Genomic DNA, 18,546 nt, shown 5'->3' with positions numbered 1-18,546 from the left:
CTTGATTACTCATGCTGCTGAATAGAGACTTCAGTACTACCTCTTGCTCTCTTAGTATTCTAAGGGCATATTTTTACTAAAGTACCAAACAAACAAACCTAGTTAAATACAGCCAATTGTAAATAACATACATTAATGCAGACTTTCAAATGCTGATTAACTGCCATTATGTAGATGTGATAAGACCTCATGAGTGCGGGAGTTTCTCCTGGTTTGATAATACTTCTATTCCTGCATGTCTGGTATTAAATAAACGCCTACATAGTATCATTTTTAATCGTTTCCTCCAACACAATGCAACACAATCTCATATACCCTTAATCGCCAGATAAGCAGCACTTTTTGTCAAGTGTGAAGGTCAGAAGTAAAGCACTGCATATTTTATTTGAGTATGCATGGGCAAAATAAATGAAGGCATTCCAGCAAAGCTCAATTGGCAATCTAAGCATTTAAGCAATGTGCGCCACTTCTCAAAAGGTTCTTGACAGCCAGTACCTGCTTTTGAAATCATTCACATTATATCAAGAGTGCTTTTTTGTTTGCATACATACATACTGGTGTGGAACATTACACATAGGCAGGCTTTGTCAAGCTCTGTCTCTGCTGCTTTGCCTAGTACACTTTGATAGGTTTGCTTAGGCTTCAATCGTTTAATAGTAATTGTTAACAGAAGTCTCTTATTTAAAATCTTGCTGCAAGATCTTATTATTGTTTAAGCCACTAAGGCAATTAAAAAACAGTTGTGTGAAAGCAGAGTTGATCTCAGTATCCTTAACTGCAAGCCCAAGCAAAAAGGAAACTTAAATATTTAGCACATTTTGTTGAGGACAAAAATTGCAGACACGTCACGCGCTGTGTACTTTTGATCAGTTCCCTTTTTCACTATTTTGCCTGCATTTTTAAGAATCTTTCACACAAACCGGTGATTTTGAATTTGCGTTCTTGCAAAATAAGTAGTTTTGCTTTAGTACCATATTATGATAGCGAGGGAAGAGAAGATCATTGATATGGGCAGGTAAAGCACAAACAGTACGCTCTTTCCACATTTCCTCTTTGTCTGCCCATTGTTTATGTATGCATTGGTATTTTTAAAGTGGGAATCTACACTGGAAGCAACATAGTGCTGTAAATTGCAGGGGCTTTTGGGAGAGGAAACAAGGTCATGTGCAAGAAGTGTGGAAATACAGCTTTAAATTGCACAATTATATTACAATTGCATTTCACATCTTTAAGCAGAGGGATACAAAGGGGTATTTTAGGGTTCGGTGGAACCGGCTTGAGCAGGCTTCCCCTGTCCCCTTTAGAGGTAGAGAAAGTGTCTTGCTTTCACTGGTGCAAACTCTTTACTTGATGGCCTGTCTGCCATTGATTCACCAGGTCTCAATGTTTTGATTGGGGCATTCTTGACTAGATTTCCCAGTCTGGGATTGGTGGTACTGGGAACAGCCATTATTTTGGGCCACTATGGCTTTTTGTTTTACAACAGCAAACTATTTGTTTCTAGCAAGCAAAATAATGTGCCAAGTGGGAACAACAATAATGACACACACTCAGTGAAGTTCCAGACTTCTCCATAACTACTGCACCACTAATTGCAGTGAAGGCTTTAGAGAGCCCTACCCAGCAGGCAGACACCTCATTTTATGTCAGGTAAGTGGTCTTCTGCCTATGGATCAGAGAACAATGTCTCCGCAGATAAGGCAGGATTCTTACATAAAAGCGAAGCTGCAAGCAAACATCACAAAAAAAGAAAATATGAGAGACATAATGTTTCAAATATAAACCTTGCTCTTGAAAGGACAGAAAATTGAGCCAGGTAAACTACAACGTCATGCCTCCGTTCTCACCTTTAAAATCAGCAATGCACTCCAAGGCCTACATTTATGAGCTCATAATGACATTGTATAATGAACATTGCAGGCCTGGCAAGATGGAGTATCCAAATATTTTTTTGGAGTTTTTGAGGGGTTATTTAAGCATTTGTCGGCATGATGCAGGATAATATGAATTTGGGAGAGTAGAGGATAATATTTTTGTCGTACATTTTTGGGGGTAGTCTTTTGGGGCAAGAAAAACAGATGGATCTCTAAGCCTTTAGGTTAAGGATGCTAGGATATGTGCGTGGCCAGACATTTTTTCGATACAGCATACATTTACATTTAGCCCAGGTATGATAATTTGCTAAATTTGCTGTTGCAGGCCCAAACACGAATACTGAGTATACATGTTTGAGTTCTATTCACCAAAGAGCCTCACCACGAAAAGAAGTGTGTCAGCCTACTCTAGTCATCAGGAAGTGTGGTCTAGCAGCTCTGCCATACCTGTGTGAATGAGGGAGGGACTTTGTTTCCATATTAGCTTTTCCACCACAGCATCCTTCCATGGAACAGATCACTGACAATAAGGTGGAACACTGTAGTGACTCTCTCATAACCCATTGAAAGAAAGATTAACCTCCATAGTAGATGTTTTAGCATTAGTCTTCTGTTTACACACCACCGGGCCTGGGTTGACTATTGTGTTCCAGCAGTGAATATTAGAACGAGAATGCTGTTATGTAATAAAAGCAGGATACATAAAGCATGAAGAAGGTGATTGTTGGAGTGTGTGTTTTGAACATCTAAGGACAATGGTTTACCATGTAGGTGCCCCACCCTGCTTGTAAAGCACGAGAGGACATTATTAAATGGAGTAACTGAGCAAAACAAAGGTACCATAGGCAGGAGAATATAAAAACAGATTTCATAGTCCTGACGAGACCTGTAAAGTTGAGAGTGGGTCGAAATGTTGATGATACACCTGTGGCTGTGTTGTGATCAAACTCACTCTGGGATTTCTCTCAACCATTTTGAAGGATTTCCCATCGGGGAAAAAAGGGGTATACAATGTATGATATTCCTGTGATTATATGGCAATTTGAGAATATTTTCACTACCAGGAGCACTGCACCATCTGCATTTTGATTACTTGGTTATTTACTTATGTGAATAAAATAAGATAACCATCCTTTGAATATAATGGTTACATGCATTTGTTGATTCATTGAATGTGGTTTATACTAAAAGTATGAATAATTCGCTTTAGTAGGTACAATCATAGTATGTCAACCTTTAAATGAATCCTACAGGACACTTGTTTATATTTACCCTGAAATTACTCTAGCCCGAGTTGGGTATAAAGGGTTTGGTACATGTTTACAAGTTCGTACCTATTTTACCAAGTCGGGAGAAAACTTGGTATTCAGCCACAGCCTGCCAGTTGGCTCAGCCTGCTGGGAGATCATCCTTTCTTCAGAATGTTGCTATGAGCACATGGTAAACAGTTGAATTGGCCCAGAGCACCAAAAATCCAAATAAATATGAGCAAAAATGGGAAACAGCAGCAATTAGATGCTGAAGTTTGCATATTAGCTACCCACAGTGGCACAATCCCTGTCACTAACATTTTTGATTCTGAAATTGTGGGGACTGTCTACAAAATCCACAGCATTCCCATATTCCACCCAGCATAACATGAAAACACACAAGCCTATGCCCTAGGTTCTGTAGGAAGGGCATCTAAGCCACACTGAATGGGATTGGAACCTGGTCAAAGCTAGCTTTTGAGGTCACGCTTGTCTTCCCTTGTGCAGTGACCAGACTCTTGCTTTTGAGAAACAAGCCACTCCTAACCCACTATATATATGTTGGACACTACCGGGATTGAAAACGATTGCATTTAATGAGGTCTAGGTTGCAGCTTTATGTTGTTCCAAGGAGCTCTCAAGAACAAAGGAGTGCTGCCACATTAATATTTATATGGGATACATTCTGCCATTGGTACTGCCCCTATATCTGTACAATTTTTATATCCTAATTAAATAGTTAGGATTTGTCAAGCAATTGCTCTGAGTGTACATTCCTCTTACTTACAAAACTTATGATGTAGTGTAATGAACTCAAACTTCACATCACCGTCAATCAGCTAGGTAGTGACATCTTAAACTAGCTACCCATGAACTTTGAAATGATTATCCAGGCTAGGAGTGTGAAAAATCATTAAATATGCTTTCATAAAAGGTCGCCAAATTACACAGGATTGCAAAACAGGCTCTTGCTGTTGTTTTGCCTGAAAATTGAAGCCCGAGGTCATACCTTATGTTCAAAAGTTATACCAGATACCGGCAAGAGACTGGTTTAATGCCTGTATCTGGAAAATGATGGTGCAAGACGTTTTGTGCATAAACCAGTTCCCAGCAGGAAATACTGAAGTGAAAATCCACACCTGCAAAACCTCTCGAAATGTGTGTTGCAGACTGTGGAAGTTTGCATGCAAGCCTAATTGAAGCTCCTCTTTCTGTCATTGACTGACCCAGCATCCTATTCAGTAGAAAATAAAAAAGATCTGCCTTTTATACTGATAGGTTTTTCATAGAACTTTAGAGCTCTGTGAAAATTCTGCACCAGGCGTAATATTCCCACTACTTTGTTACACAATGGAACTCAATTTAGTAAAATAACATAGTCCTGTGAACTAAAACATCAGTGAGGATACCTATGCTGAGGATCAATATAGTGGCACAGTTTCCCATACAAATAAAAGAAACACCATGGGATTTGAAAGTGCTCCCAGAAAGCATTGGTCAATATCTGGCTATTGCCTGCTTCGGCAAAGTAGAGGGAAGGTTTACTATACTTAAAACGTTTTATAATGTTTATTGTCTTCAAGACTAGCATGTGCTTTATGAAAACATAAATTGTTCACAGACTGTCATATTTGCTATCAAATATACACCATTCTTGAAGCTTGGACGGTTATAATAAATTGCTTGCCAGTGAGTCAGCTTGGATTTGGATGAATGTTTGTCTTGTGACCAAGGATGGGTGTTGAGCTGATGATGTTTTCTATCATGGATGACCTATCTATGATTGCTGGTAATTGCCGTGTGAGTGTGGGACACTATTAGATCGCTCTACTGCATGCAATACTGTCGACCATGCAGTTTTTATGTGTAGATTATATTAATGTAGAAACACAAGCATTGCACGGACATGACTTACATCCTTTTTGTAGGAACCACACTGTTCAACTAAGGCCTTTTAGGTCAGTGTTAAACCACTAATGTGAGGTGATGTCACAAGGGGCTTTAATATCGTTTATATCTTCAACCTCTTTTCAATCAGCTCTATGACGTTATCATCAAAGCGTACATGTATGCAGAGATCTTTTTCAACCTGCAAGAACACTCAGATACAGTAATGGTCTTGTTTTACCTTTGGTGGATGTAGGTAAGTTTTGTGGCATTTATCTGTCACAAACATAAATATCACTCACTCCAAGCCATGATCCTAGTTGGCATGATTGAATGTGGCCTAGGTTTTGTGGCCCCTCATCTGATTAATTAATAGTATTTGGAAAATTAGAAACTCTGGTTGACACATATCGCTCTTTTGACTAACAGATAACTTTGGCCTTTAAATCCTGCTGTTACCAGATCTGTGTTTTTGGTGCATATTTTTCTTTCTACCCCTTGTTCACAGGATCCTTGCCATTAACGCATTGATACAAACTCATATTGACTTGGGCAACACAGTTTGCTTAGGCTTGAGGAAAAAAGCTTTGAGTTCCTGCAAGTACTCAAAACTCAGTAGTTAGAATACTTCTCAAGCAAGAAATATGACCATGTTTTATTTCACCGGAAACGGGTTTACTGGCTACCAGTGCAACAATAATTTACTTTACAATCACACGCAATAAGCACAGGGATTTATATGTGCCTGCTCTAAATGTTTTGCTAAAAAATATAAAACTACACACAGCTGCGTCAACTGAAATCTGGCTCCAACTTTTTATTCTGCACCTACAGATGTAATATAAAAAAATGGGGATGTAGATAGCTCTAAGTTCTAGGTGAATTAAACTTGAGAAAACTTCCTGTTAATCTCCACTGAGCATCTGATCATATCAAATTCAGGAGGAGTCTATAAACCTGACATTTGCCATTGTAGCTCAGAAGAATTTCGTCTATTTTTTCCATAGTACCTAGAGGCTCCATTGAGTGTGTATGTATTTTCTAAATCTGCACTGAATCAAAACAAATAATAATGCACTTTGACATGCCATACAAAGACCATCAGTATGTCACAGGGCCACATCATAAACTAGTTCTGTGCCTAGACAAAGAATACGAAACGATCTGTGTGTTATTTTTAAATGATATCTGGCTGTTACAATTGTATGTTCTAGGTAGGTAACACTACAAGTTTAGAACATGAACTGCAGACTGTACACCTTAGACAAATAAAGCAGTGGATGTTTTGTTTTTCTAAGCTATGTTTTATGTAGCTCATGTTCTACCTTGCAGTGTTAACAAGTTAGTAAATTAACTGTACACGGAGTGATTTTTATACAAATAAGCATACACATCTATGCACAGAACCTATTTACCCCAGATTTTCAATACAGAGATGCATCACCATGGTGTGTCCACAATCTTCCTCTGTTTTTGAGTTCCTATACATCATTTAAAAGTCTAACCACCATTCCCTCTGATAGTGAGGTTTATTGGGCTGTAAATGTAATTTCCTGAGTCAAAGGACCTCTAAATTGGGGAGCAATTGCTATGTGCAGTATACCTTCGATGAATGCAAAACAACAGATGATGGATGGAATGCTGGGCAAATCAAACATTCACCCGCAGTCACAGATCTGGGTTTAATCCCATCAGTTTTTTTTGCTTGCCATGCCATTCCAGTTTGGACCCAGCCATATGCAAATCAGTCTTGACCCTGTTCCCCAGAGGAACAGTCCAGCCCGAACTGCCTGGTCAGGTCCTCCCTGGACCTGAAACAAGCATCCTGTGACTGGTTTCGGGGTATCACCCTTCATCGGCCAGGCTAGTTTGAATCTGGTGGCATAACAAGCACAGGACCCAGGTCTGGGCATACCCTTCCCACTTGGGGCGACAAATGCAAAACAACAGATGATGGACGGAAAACAGAACAAATCAAACATTCACCCCCAGTCACAGATCTGTGTTTAATCTATCACTTTTTTTGCTTGCCATGCCACTATAGTTTGGACCCAGCCATAAGCAAATCAGTCTTGACCCTGTTCCCTATGGGAATAGTCCAGCCCGAACTGGCAGGCCAGGTCCTCCCTCGACCAGAAACAAGCATTCTGGGACCAGTTTCAGGGTACCACCCTTCATCAGCCAGGCTAGCTTGAATCTGTTGGCATAACAAGCACGGGACCCACATCTGGGCATACCCTTCCCACTTGGGGCAACAAATGCAAAACAACAGGTGATGGACAGAATGCAGAACAAATCAAACATTCACCCCCAGGCACAGATCTGGGTTTCATCCATCAGATGTTTTGCTTGCCATGCCATTCCAGTTTGGACCCAGCCATATACAAATCAGTCTTGACCCTGTTCCCCACGGGAACAGTTCAGCCCAAACTGGCAGGCCAGATCTTCCCTGGACCAGAAATAAGTATTCTAGGACCAGCTTCAGAGTATCACCCTTCATCAGCAAGGCTAGCTTGAATCTGGTGGCATAACAACCACGGGACCCATGTCTGGGCATACCCTTCCCACTTGGAGAGACAAATGCAAAACAATAGATGATCGACAGAATTCAGAACAAATCAAACATTCACCCCCAGTCACAGATCTGGGTTTAATCCATCAGTTCTTTTGCTTGCCATACCATTCCAGTTTGGACCCAGCCATATGCAAATCAGTCTTGACCCTGTTCCCCAGGGGAACAGTAAACCCCGAACTGCCTGGTCTGGTCCTCCCTGGACCAGAAACAAGCATCCTGGGATCGGTTTTAGGGTATCACCCTTCATCAGCCAGGCAAGCTTGAATCTGGTGGCATAACAAGCACGGGACCCACGTCTGGGCATACCCTTCCCACTTGGGGCAACAAATGCAAAACAACAGATGATGGACGGAATGCAGAACCAATCAAACATTCACCCTGATTCACAGATCTGGGTTTAATCTATCAGGGAACAGGGTCATGACTGATTTGCATATGGCAGGGTCCAAACTGGTGTGGCATGGTGAGCAAAGGAATTGATGGATTAAACCCAGATCTGTGACTGGCGGTGAATGCTTGATTGGTTCCACATTCCGTCCATCATTTGTGTTTCTTTGCTTTTGTCGCCATAAGTGTGCTGGGTATGCCCAGACGTGGGTCCTGGGCTCACTGTGCCACTGGATTCAAACTATTCTGGCTGATGAAGGGTGATACCCAGAAACCAGTCCCAGGTTGCTTGTTTCCAGTCCAGGGAGGACCTGGCCTGGCAGTTCGGGCTGGACTGTTCCCATGAGGAACAGGGTGAAGACTGATTTGCATATGGCTCAGTCCAAACTGGAATGGCATGGTGAGCAAAATAATTGATGGATTAAACCCAGATCTGTGACTGGGGGTGAATGTTTGATTGGTTCTGCATTCCGTCCATCATTTGTGTTTCTTTGCTTTTGTTGCCATAAGTGTGCCGGGTATGTACAGACGTTGGTCCCAAGCTCACTGTATCACTGGATTCAAGGTAGCCTGCCTGATGAAGGATGATACCCAGAAACAGGTCCCAAGATGCTTGTTATCAGTCCATGGAGGACCTGGCTTGGCAGTTTGAACTAGACTGCTTCCATGGGAAACAGGGTCAAGATTGATTTGCATATGGCTGGGTCCAAATTGGGGTGGCATGGTGAGCAAAAGAATTGATGGATTGAACCCAGATCTGTGACTGGAGGTGAATGTTTGCTTGGTTCCCCATGCCATCCATCATTTGTGTTACTTTGCTTCTGTATACCTTCGATGGACAGATACGATTAAATAAATCGTCATGGAATTGTATTTTTTTTATGTGACAACAAATATAACCATTACCCTTCTGAATCACAAAAACATCAAGAAAATAATACGTGTACTAGCGAAGAAGCCTGATCAAATAGAAGGTAAATTCAAAATAAGGAAAGAAACACTATCTTGTGTACTCCACCATTACTGTAGATCCTCTCCATCTGTTTCTCAATATACCACACCAGTGCCTGGGAGGAAGTGAGATATACAGATGCTTTTAAATAGAATCAAGCTAAGACATTTAGGGCTTGATTTAAGGAAAGTGGAGCTGCACCCAGTGCACCACTACTTTCCTTGCGTCCCTTAGCGCCCTCCTACCACCACCATGTGGCGCTGTATTTAAAATACAGGGCACCATGGTGCAGGGTAGGGGGCCATAGTGTCATAATTCTGGATGCCATTGATGTACTCTGCAGCAGCAGCACCAAAAATTTGGCACTACTCCTGCAGAGTACACAGGGGCCCATTGTATTCAATGGCATGCCCCCTTTTAACGACTACTCTGAGCAGGCATTGAAAGTGCTGAAACAAATGCCACAATGAAATCTCTTAGATTTCCTTGCGCCATTTGTTTGGCCTCCCCTCTGCGAGGAACCCCCCCTTTGCACACATTACACCTGGTGCAGGCATAGTGTAGTGCAAAGGGTTACAAAACGGCGCAATGCATGTGCGCCACTTTGTAAATATGGCACGCTGTTTTTGGCCATATAACACCATATTAGCATAAAAAAATGACGCTAATATGTAGTTAGGATGGCGCTAGGGGCTCTTAAATCAGACCCTTAGATAGACAGAAATCTATAAGGAGATGGGAAAGAGTTACACCAGCACCTGATTCTGCTATGCCTGTACTGCAGGCAATTTCGAAGATACTTCCCTTATTTGTGGAAACAACCAATAGAAATACAAGGCCATATCAACATCAATATTACAAAACACAAATGCTAAGTAAAATACCTTACATGTAACTAGCCATGATATCATCCTTGTGGTTTATGATTTTTGGCAATAGGCTTTTATCCATAACGTCTTCTACCGACAGATCTTTTAATAGGCCTAACATTCGCCATAGAAAGTAATTTCAGTAGAACGTCTACAGTTTGCAGGAGCATCATTGTCGACCATGCACTGTACCATTGCTTCTGTACTGTGATCTACCAAAAGTCCTTTCTTAAGGCAGTAAACGCTCTGCCCTTTGCCCCCCTTTCCCCGGTCATGAAAACCACAAAGAATGAAAAAATGAGCAACGCCCAAAAAGAGGAAAAAGTGCAGCGAGTCAACAGTCCTGAGTGGAACATAAAGGCAGCAAACTACCTTAGGTTCTTTCAGCTTATAAGAGTGAATGGGTCAAAGATAAAGTGGGGTAGCTCAGCATTCTGTAGCAAGGCATCACCATCAAGTGGATCCCGAGGAGAGCACCGCCTGCTCTTTTATGCTTTGCACATAAAACACTCCAGCTTTATAAGAATAAAATGACAAATATTCACATCACCAAAGGCAGAGGAAATGTCAGCCCTTACCTGCTTGCCTCCTCCTATATTTATACTCTCTCAAACTATTGTCAGAGTCAAGGAAATTATATATATATATATATATATATATATATATATATATATATATATACACTGAAATGTAAGGCATCACGAACACGTAGCACATGAGAAGAGGGTTTCACTTTATTACCTGTGTTGTGTACAAGGAATACCTGTTTTCTAAAAGTATAATTCGATATAAGTACACAAAGAGGATATTAACTTCAACATGTAACTTTGTGATTGCATTTATCACAATTGATATGAGTGACATTTTGCAAACCAATTCGTTTTTAGGAGATTTATTGTGCTGATCCAGTGTTACAGGAAAAAGTATGAATCCGAGTCAGGAACTCGGCACATTACATCTTTATATATTATTTTTTCTGCTTACCATCACATTGCAACATTCAGATATCCTAACCACCTTACCATGTGCTAGGGCTATTGTGCCGTGAATTAACGTGTCCCTCTTGGTTAGGTGTTTGTTACTTGGCAATTAACTAATATCCAATGACATGTGTAGCCTACTTTCTTTTTAACATTAACGGATATGTATAATTCAGAAAGTTTAGACATAATAGCCTTTAAAGTCTGTGAATTTGTAGGTAAGGATGTATAATGTTAAGAGGGCTTATGACTGAGATGCTTCATATAATTGACATGACATATGATTAAGAAAGTTTAGGTGACTCTTGGAGTTAATTAGGATTTACACTGAGAATGAATATGCCATTAAAATACTCACTTTAACAAGTTAAAACGTTTTTAATTTGAATTTCAAAACATTGTATATGTAAAAGAGTAAGGAACATCCGCAGCAGGAAGATGGATTATACACATCCAGGAATGAAATACCTGCACCAAAGAAACTCCTCATTATTGGGGATAGAAGCCTCAAAAAATGCCATCATGACGAAATTGGTACAGTCTCTAATACCTCAAAAAGTCTTTGATGGAACATCTACCACCTGTATGGCATGAAGATCAGTAGAAACCAGCATAACGTATTGAGTACAGAACATAGAAACATATAAATGAGGAGATACAGGATCGCTTTGCAAACCACTCATCTGAGCTTTTTTTCACCTGAATGTTTTCAATCGTACAAGAAGAAATGCAAAAACACAATTTGTTTTATTTAGGGGTAAACGTGTGCAAACAATTTTATTAGAAAACACACTGTTTTAAAAATAGGCTTTCAAACAATTTTGTAGCCAACGGAGTTTTAATTTATATTTGTACAATTAATCATTAGTTAACTCTTTGTAGGGTACTCATAGTTCATGTGCTCATCAAGGTTTTCTGTTTTTAGCATTCATATTCAAAATAGCTACAGGAGTGAAGTACATAATGGCAATAATTTTGTTCAAGTCATTTACGAGTCAGTAGTTTGTCTCTCATTCCCATCTTTATTCTTGGAATGGGGTTTGTTTGTGAGAAAGTAATCTGCATATTAGGTGTACGCATGTGCAACCTTTTTGTTATAGCCCTCAATTTTGCACAGTTCCTGAATTACATTTTATGCAAAATGTGTGTCATTGTCCCAGTTTCACATATTCTGAAATTTCATGCGACGTTTTGTTGACTTTTGCTCTTCGTGAGCTACTTCGAGTAGAAAAGTCTCACTGCACTTATCGTTTTTCTCAACGAAGTTGTTTTCTCGTGAAACTAGTGTCCTGCTCGTTTCTAGTGTGAATTTGCATGTGAGGAATACCTTCATGAAGAAACGTTACCCTAGATACCAGCCAAAATGTGAAGTTCACACACCTCTAAATAGCAACAATGAAAGAGAACCCTCAGGTTCGAAACACAGTGGAAACACAAAAACAATACAATGTTCAAACAGTATAGCTCTCAGTGGCAACTGTATAAGATACAGAATCTTCTTGAAGCTTGCAAAGTAACTAAAAGGGTGAATAAATGTACATTTTTCATCCATTCCAAAGTTTAGGATCATGTAGGCATTTTCGGTCATAAACTAAACAATTCCTCATTGTGAGAATATCGGATGACTTTCCCAGAAGTTGGCTTGGAAAGCTGCCACTATCACAAGTTTTCAGGATACCTCTGGCAGTCTTGTGAAAAAAGTGTAAAAGTACATTCACGCGGGAGAGGTTATCAATGAATATTCATTTACACTTTTTTATTTGAGCTGGTTCAATAGTCTTGAAACTCAATAAGTATAATTGTTTAAAAAATATGTTTTTACTACCAGATGAATGACTAATCTGGCTGATTATTGCGCTGCCCTTTAGGTGACTGAACGCATGTTGCATCTTTTGAACCAGCCAAGCAACTGGCTGTTGTTCTTCATCTTCATCAACGAGGAGTTCGTTTGACTGCTGATTGCTGTTGAACCTATTCATAGTACATGAAGCTGTAGCCATTAGTATCAAAGAAGAATCTGAAGGCATTAACTACTGACTAGTATGCTGGGAACGTAGCCTAAAGTAGAAAGGTGGATCATCAGTGTTTTCTTGAATTGCATGGTCAATCAATCACAGCCTACAGTTAGGAAGTACAAATCCTCCACAGGAGCACAGTGGCATTCTGGGCAAACTCCCTGAATATTTGGGGAGGACAAATATGATTGAGAAGCAAGACCACTTTGAAGCTCCCACATTCAGAGCAACGTAAGCACAGCACCTGTCGTTCTCAGGAGAAGCAGTTTGAGCACCACATTATCACATATAGTATGAGCATCACTAAAAAGCCCAGCTGTTTCACCAATATCTGACATAACCTATGCTAATGCTGACTCAAACTGATGTAAAATGGTTTTCTGTCATAGTCTGCGCTTACCCCTTTTGTTATACTGTTACTCTTTAAAGAGCAATGTATCTGTTAGTACATTACTAAGTCCCCTTACACCCAAAGTCCAAGCAAAGTAGTTGTTATAAATGCTGTATCATAAACATTTCAGTGAGGTTGTCTGGGCGAGAAGGTTTGTGCATTCTGCAAAGGCTTTGGAGCATTGAGAATGAAGGGGAACTGATGGATGCCATGTGGCTCAGAAAGGCACATATGCCCCATGTTCAGGCTCACATCCCCTTTTTCGCAGGGAACATTTGCATGCAATTAGAGGGGGAAATGCTGCCAACTACAGTGGCTACTTGGCCTTATGGGGGTGTGTTAGAAGACCTCCTGCCTATGGTAAGACCACCCTGAATCTCCAAACACTACTAGTCAGAGGACTGATGAGGATGCCATTTGAAGACTTACTATTCATTTTTCTTTCCAGTTTTATACAGCCATTTTTGACCAACAAGCAGGCCAAAATCTCTATGGTGAGAGCGTCCTAACCCACATCTTCCCTTTTGCTAGCTGCCCATCACCTCAGAACTGCCACCAGGGGCCGTTTTACACACCGTGTCCCAGGGGCGCAGCACGCTTTTGTGCTCACTTTCTGCACCCCCGGGGACTTTGGTAATACAGCAGGAGCCACGTAAGCTTGTGCAGCCCCTTCTGTAATACAGATAGAACTTGAGCACCTATAGCGCCAGCGCCATCATCAGAGGGTGTTCCAACATTTTCATGGGGGCATGGCCCCATGTAAATGAGGGAATCTGTCTGCCTCTGTGCCTGTTACAGACATGGGCGAAGAGGCAAAGAAGCCATCAGGAGGTGTACTGACAGTGCACCACAAAAAGCTAGTGCACTGTCAGTACGGCCCCTAATGGCAGACCTCTGGAGGGAGTGAAGGTGGGACTATGAACCCTGTAGACATCACCTTGCAGGCGGGTGCAGTCCCTCCCTGCACCTGCCTGCAAGGGGATGCATCACACCCCTTAAAAGTGCATGAGGTTTGCCGCCTGCACAGTGAAACACAGAGCGACTGTTTCAAAGCCACTCCACATTTCGCTTGAATGTGCTGTGCAGCGAGTTTGCAGCTGCCCTTGGGGCAGTGCATTCATTTCAATATGACACACTCTCATTATTTGCGCAGGGTGTGCCTTTTGAAAGGTGCACCCACTGCAAACAAGGAAAGCGTGCCACATTTGCAGCATGGCCCAAGGCCTGTAGAGGTTACCCTATCATCCATGAATTTTTGAATTAAGATAAATCAGCAGTGGTCTACAAAATCATGTTTCCCATTATTACAGTTTCAGATTTACTCATTAACAAATAATATGTTTGTATTTAACGGCATTACCTTTACTGCAAATTTGAAGATGTAATGGCCGATGCACAAGAGGCTATTTTTCGTTCCAGTTTAACCACCAATATTGTTGTCAAGGTGCAAGGAAGTGGTCAATGTAGATAATTTATATCAGATAATGGTGGCCTTCAGATGAAGCATGAGGTCTATCTGCCTATCTCCGAACCCATGTGAACCCACATGGAACATTTCCACGCTCCTAGCAGTCCAGTTCCTCAAAACTCTGCAAAGTGAGTAATGGTGCAAGGATCACAAATTGGGTCATAGGGTGAAGAAAATAAAGGTGTGTTCCAGGGAGTGCCCACTGTATCCAGGTCAGCTCCTCCTTTTACTACTGCTGTGGAGTAAACCCTGGGGTGGCATCTGCCCACAGCCAATGATATCATTAGTGCCACTTTGGAAGGTAAGCACTGGTCAACAGTCAGGGATCGAGGTAAGGGTGTCACCTGTGTGTGGCCAATCACAGGAAGACCTACAGCATATGTTTCCATCTGTTGGAGCGTGCTGCAGAATGTGCTGTGATGGTTCCCAGATGAAGTTTTGAGTCTCTACATTCACCCCTCTATCACCGTTAACCTGTTCACAGACAGATGGTGGGGGAAGGACGTTATTGTGTTTCAGGTTTGCTCAGGCTCATTTGCTCCATGGAGATACTCTCATCTCCATCATCTTGCATCTCTATATTTGCATATACTAAATGCTGCTCCCTGTTTACATGTGTGTGCTTTTTGATGCTGTTTTTCACTGCAAAGGCCTAGAGCTCTGCAGGAAATACTAGAGCCAAGGTCTTCAACGCCTGTTGCATTAAGCAACAAGGGAAATGCAAAATAATTATTGGAAACTTGGTGAAAACATAAAAGCCAGTGCAGCACTAGGCAGTCTATCCTTACAAGTAACACGTCCAAAATGAGACTTGACCGAGAAAATACTCTGCAATGTTGAAGTCCTATTCATCTGTCCTTGGTGCTGAGGAAATTCTGGTTTTGCTCTCTCCAGATGCACGGACACCCAATCCTGTAGGCACCATCAGCAATAGTTGCAATGCTAGTGCTGTAGTACTTCACTCACATTGGGTCCTTCCTACTGGATCATAGTCAAGTAGGGTTCGTAGTCTGACTATACTTGGTCTTACGATAGAAGCCCACAATCAGAACAACCTTTCCTCCTCACCTGAATGAAACTTTAGCCTTCTGGACTCCTGGTCCCACAATCTTTTCAATACTAACAGTGAAATCTGATGACATGTGACAAATATGCATTTGAAACATAGACTCCCGTTCTAATACAAAAATGGTGGATAAGAAATACTCCCCGCTTAGCACACTGTTTTCCAGTTAGTAATTTGGTAGGAGGAGTACGATCATAAGGAGGAGCAGCTGCCTGTTTAAATGATTTATTGTCAAGGATAAACATGCTTGTTTTAATTTTTAGATGTATGTTAATATAACAAAGTTTGAATGTTTTCTTGCCAAGACTTAAGTGTAATTTCAGGCTATTCTCATTTGAGTACTAACTTGCTCTTTGAGGAAGAGTGGTATAAGAAATATTGTTCTGCCAAGCATCTTGACTCCGAGGTGGTTTGTTGAGCTATTCAACCGCTGAGACCTTGAATTTGTCATTATACCTTCCAAGACATGCTAGAGGACTGACTTCAAAGAGCCTGATGTTTATTCCTGATTCAATGGCAAAGCTTTAACAAGGCCACCATGCATGCCACATCCTCTAGATATATGTAGCATCTACTTGCAGCACCTTCAAGATTTTCCTAAATGCTGAACATTGAATTAGGTCAAGGCATGTTGCATTTGTGAAAGCTAAATTAATGACTAAGAAATGTGTGTTGATTAACAGCCAAGAATTGACATGAATTATGCTAATATAATAATCTTGAGTCTTGGAAAGTGTAGCTACTGAAGAGGCCACCATCACATGTATGATATGAATAAAGAATTTGCATTAATAGTTTAAATAAAGTGTGCATGTATATGAAATGTATTAGTAGATCGTACTAAAGTATTAATGGGATTTACTTGTTTAAATTTTATTAGGCATAGTGTAAATATGAAATTATGGGCCTTGTCGACAGAGCCTCATGTTAAGTTTCATGGTATATATAAATGTTCATAAATGTTTTGTAAAAGCAGAGAATTCACACTTGTTCATTGTTCATGCAGTGCTGACCAAAGATTTGTAATGTTGGAATGTTGTACTAGTAAATGTCTTAAACTTTCTTCTGAGAACTGTCTGCTGAAATATAGTGTATTACATGTAGATACAAATGTAGCCTTGATGCATGAGAAGCTAAGGCTCTCAGGCCTTATCAATGGCTGCACTGACTGGAGATATGATTGCAACTAAATATTTACCTGAAATTGGTGATGAGCATGGGAGAAGAGGAGCCAATCATCAACGTGCGAAAGTCTGTCTAACTATATCATAGATTTGGGCGTGGCTTCGGGCGTCAAGATGGCGGTCGCACTCTGAGAGTGCTCTGGACCCCTCCGTCATCCGCCCTAAGAAGCTGCCACCAGGGAAATTTATTATGCTGCCCTAGTTGTTCCCGCTAGCTGCCAGACATTGATGAGACCTCCGGCACCGGTGTCAGCACGGCCCGAGCCGTGAGCGCTGGTCGCGACCGGATCGATAGGTCTCCCAAGATGGCGGCCGGGCTGACGGCGTCTCGGCGAGCCCGGGGACCGGGGCCCGCCCGCTGACGGGGCCGCCACCGGAGTGAGTGCCATGCGCAGCGCTCAAGTGCCCGGAGCGGACTGTGACCTGGGGCCCCCGGCGGATGGTGGAGCGACGCGGCCGGCGTCCCTTGTTGGCCTTCGGAGACTCGGACTCCGTGGCACCGGGCTCGGAGAGCAGAGGGGAAGCCTGGAGAGGGTGAGCCCTGGGACGGGGGCTCCCCTGTCTGACTCAGACTTGCACGGCCGGGCCCCAGGACGGGGGCCTGACCGCAAATAAAACTGCTGCGGGCAAGCGAGCCGTGTAATCTGGAGCCCCCCGCAAGAGAAGAGGCGACGCGGCCGACTTGATGTACCCCGCCCTGGCGAAATGATCGCAACGATGCTGGCGCTAAAGAGGTGAGCCACACGGTAGGGGCTGCCTCGCTTGAGCCGGGTAGGGCGCGGCTGTGCGGTGCGGCCGCTCTCCTGTCTGTTGCTTCCGGGCGACCGGGGTGGGGTGGGTGGCCCTCGGCCCCCGGGTCCGGCCGCCCGGGAGCGGGGCTGCCCCCTCCTAGAAGAAGGAGAGAAAGAGGGAGAAGGGAGAAGAGGGTCCGGGGCTGCCCCTCCACCCCCCAAATAAACATTGCATTGGAAACTCAAAAGGGCGCAGCAGATTTGGGCAACGGTGTTGTGCCCCCGCGATTTCCAATCTTCAAAGTAAAGAGACTCCCCGGAGACCTGTTCCCAACCCACGGCCATAACATTGATAAAGCACGCCAAGAGACCCTGGTGATGGGAACCCACTAAAGACGTGCTGAAGTCTCCTGGAACGGAGAGAAACCAGACACTTGGCAGACCAGCAACACGTGGCTGACCGGAGGACACCAAGCCCCGTGGAGGGGACTGCGACATCTATCATTGACGCGCCCTGATGAGGCCCTGCCGATGGTCCTCCTTTGGGACCTTCCCTGTGGATGCGTCTAGGGTGTAGAATTTGGACAGAAGAGCTGCATAATTCGAACTAGACACTCCATCCCCTCCCTCCGAGACAAAATGGGGAAGGATAGAGCAAATAAACATCCCCCGCCCTCTCAGCAAAAGATTGATCAATTTACAACTCCAACAGGCCCTAGAGGAGACGGAGAGACGGCAGCGGGGGGCCTGGTACCAGACGGAGTAAATGCCATTCTCCTGGCAATTCAATCATCGCAAACAGCTGTGGAGACTAAAATCGGGGAGGTGCGCGAGGACATGGGCCTCATCAGGCAGGACCTCCGAAACGCGGTAAATCGTATCACTGACGTGGAGGGCCGAGTCTCCCACAACGAGGA

Source organism: Pleurodeles waltl, chromosome 11 (genome assembly GCF_031143425.1).
Source record: "Pleurodeles waltl isolate 20211129_DDA chromosome 11, aPleWal1.hap1.20221129, whole genome shotgun sequence".
In the NCBI taxonomy this organism is placed as follows: domain Eukaryota; kingdom Metazoa; phylum Chordata; class Amphibia; order Caudata; family Salamandridae; genus Pleurodeles; species Pleurodeles waltl.
Note: the sequence above shows the minus strand (reverse complement) of the source record.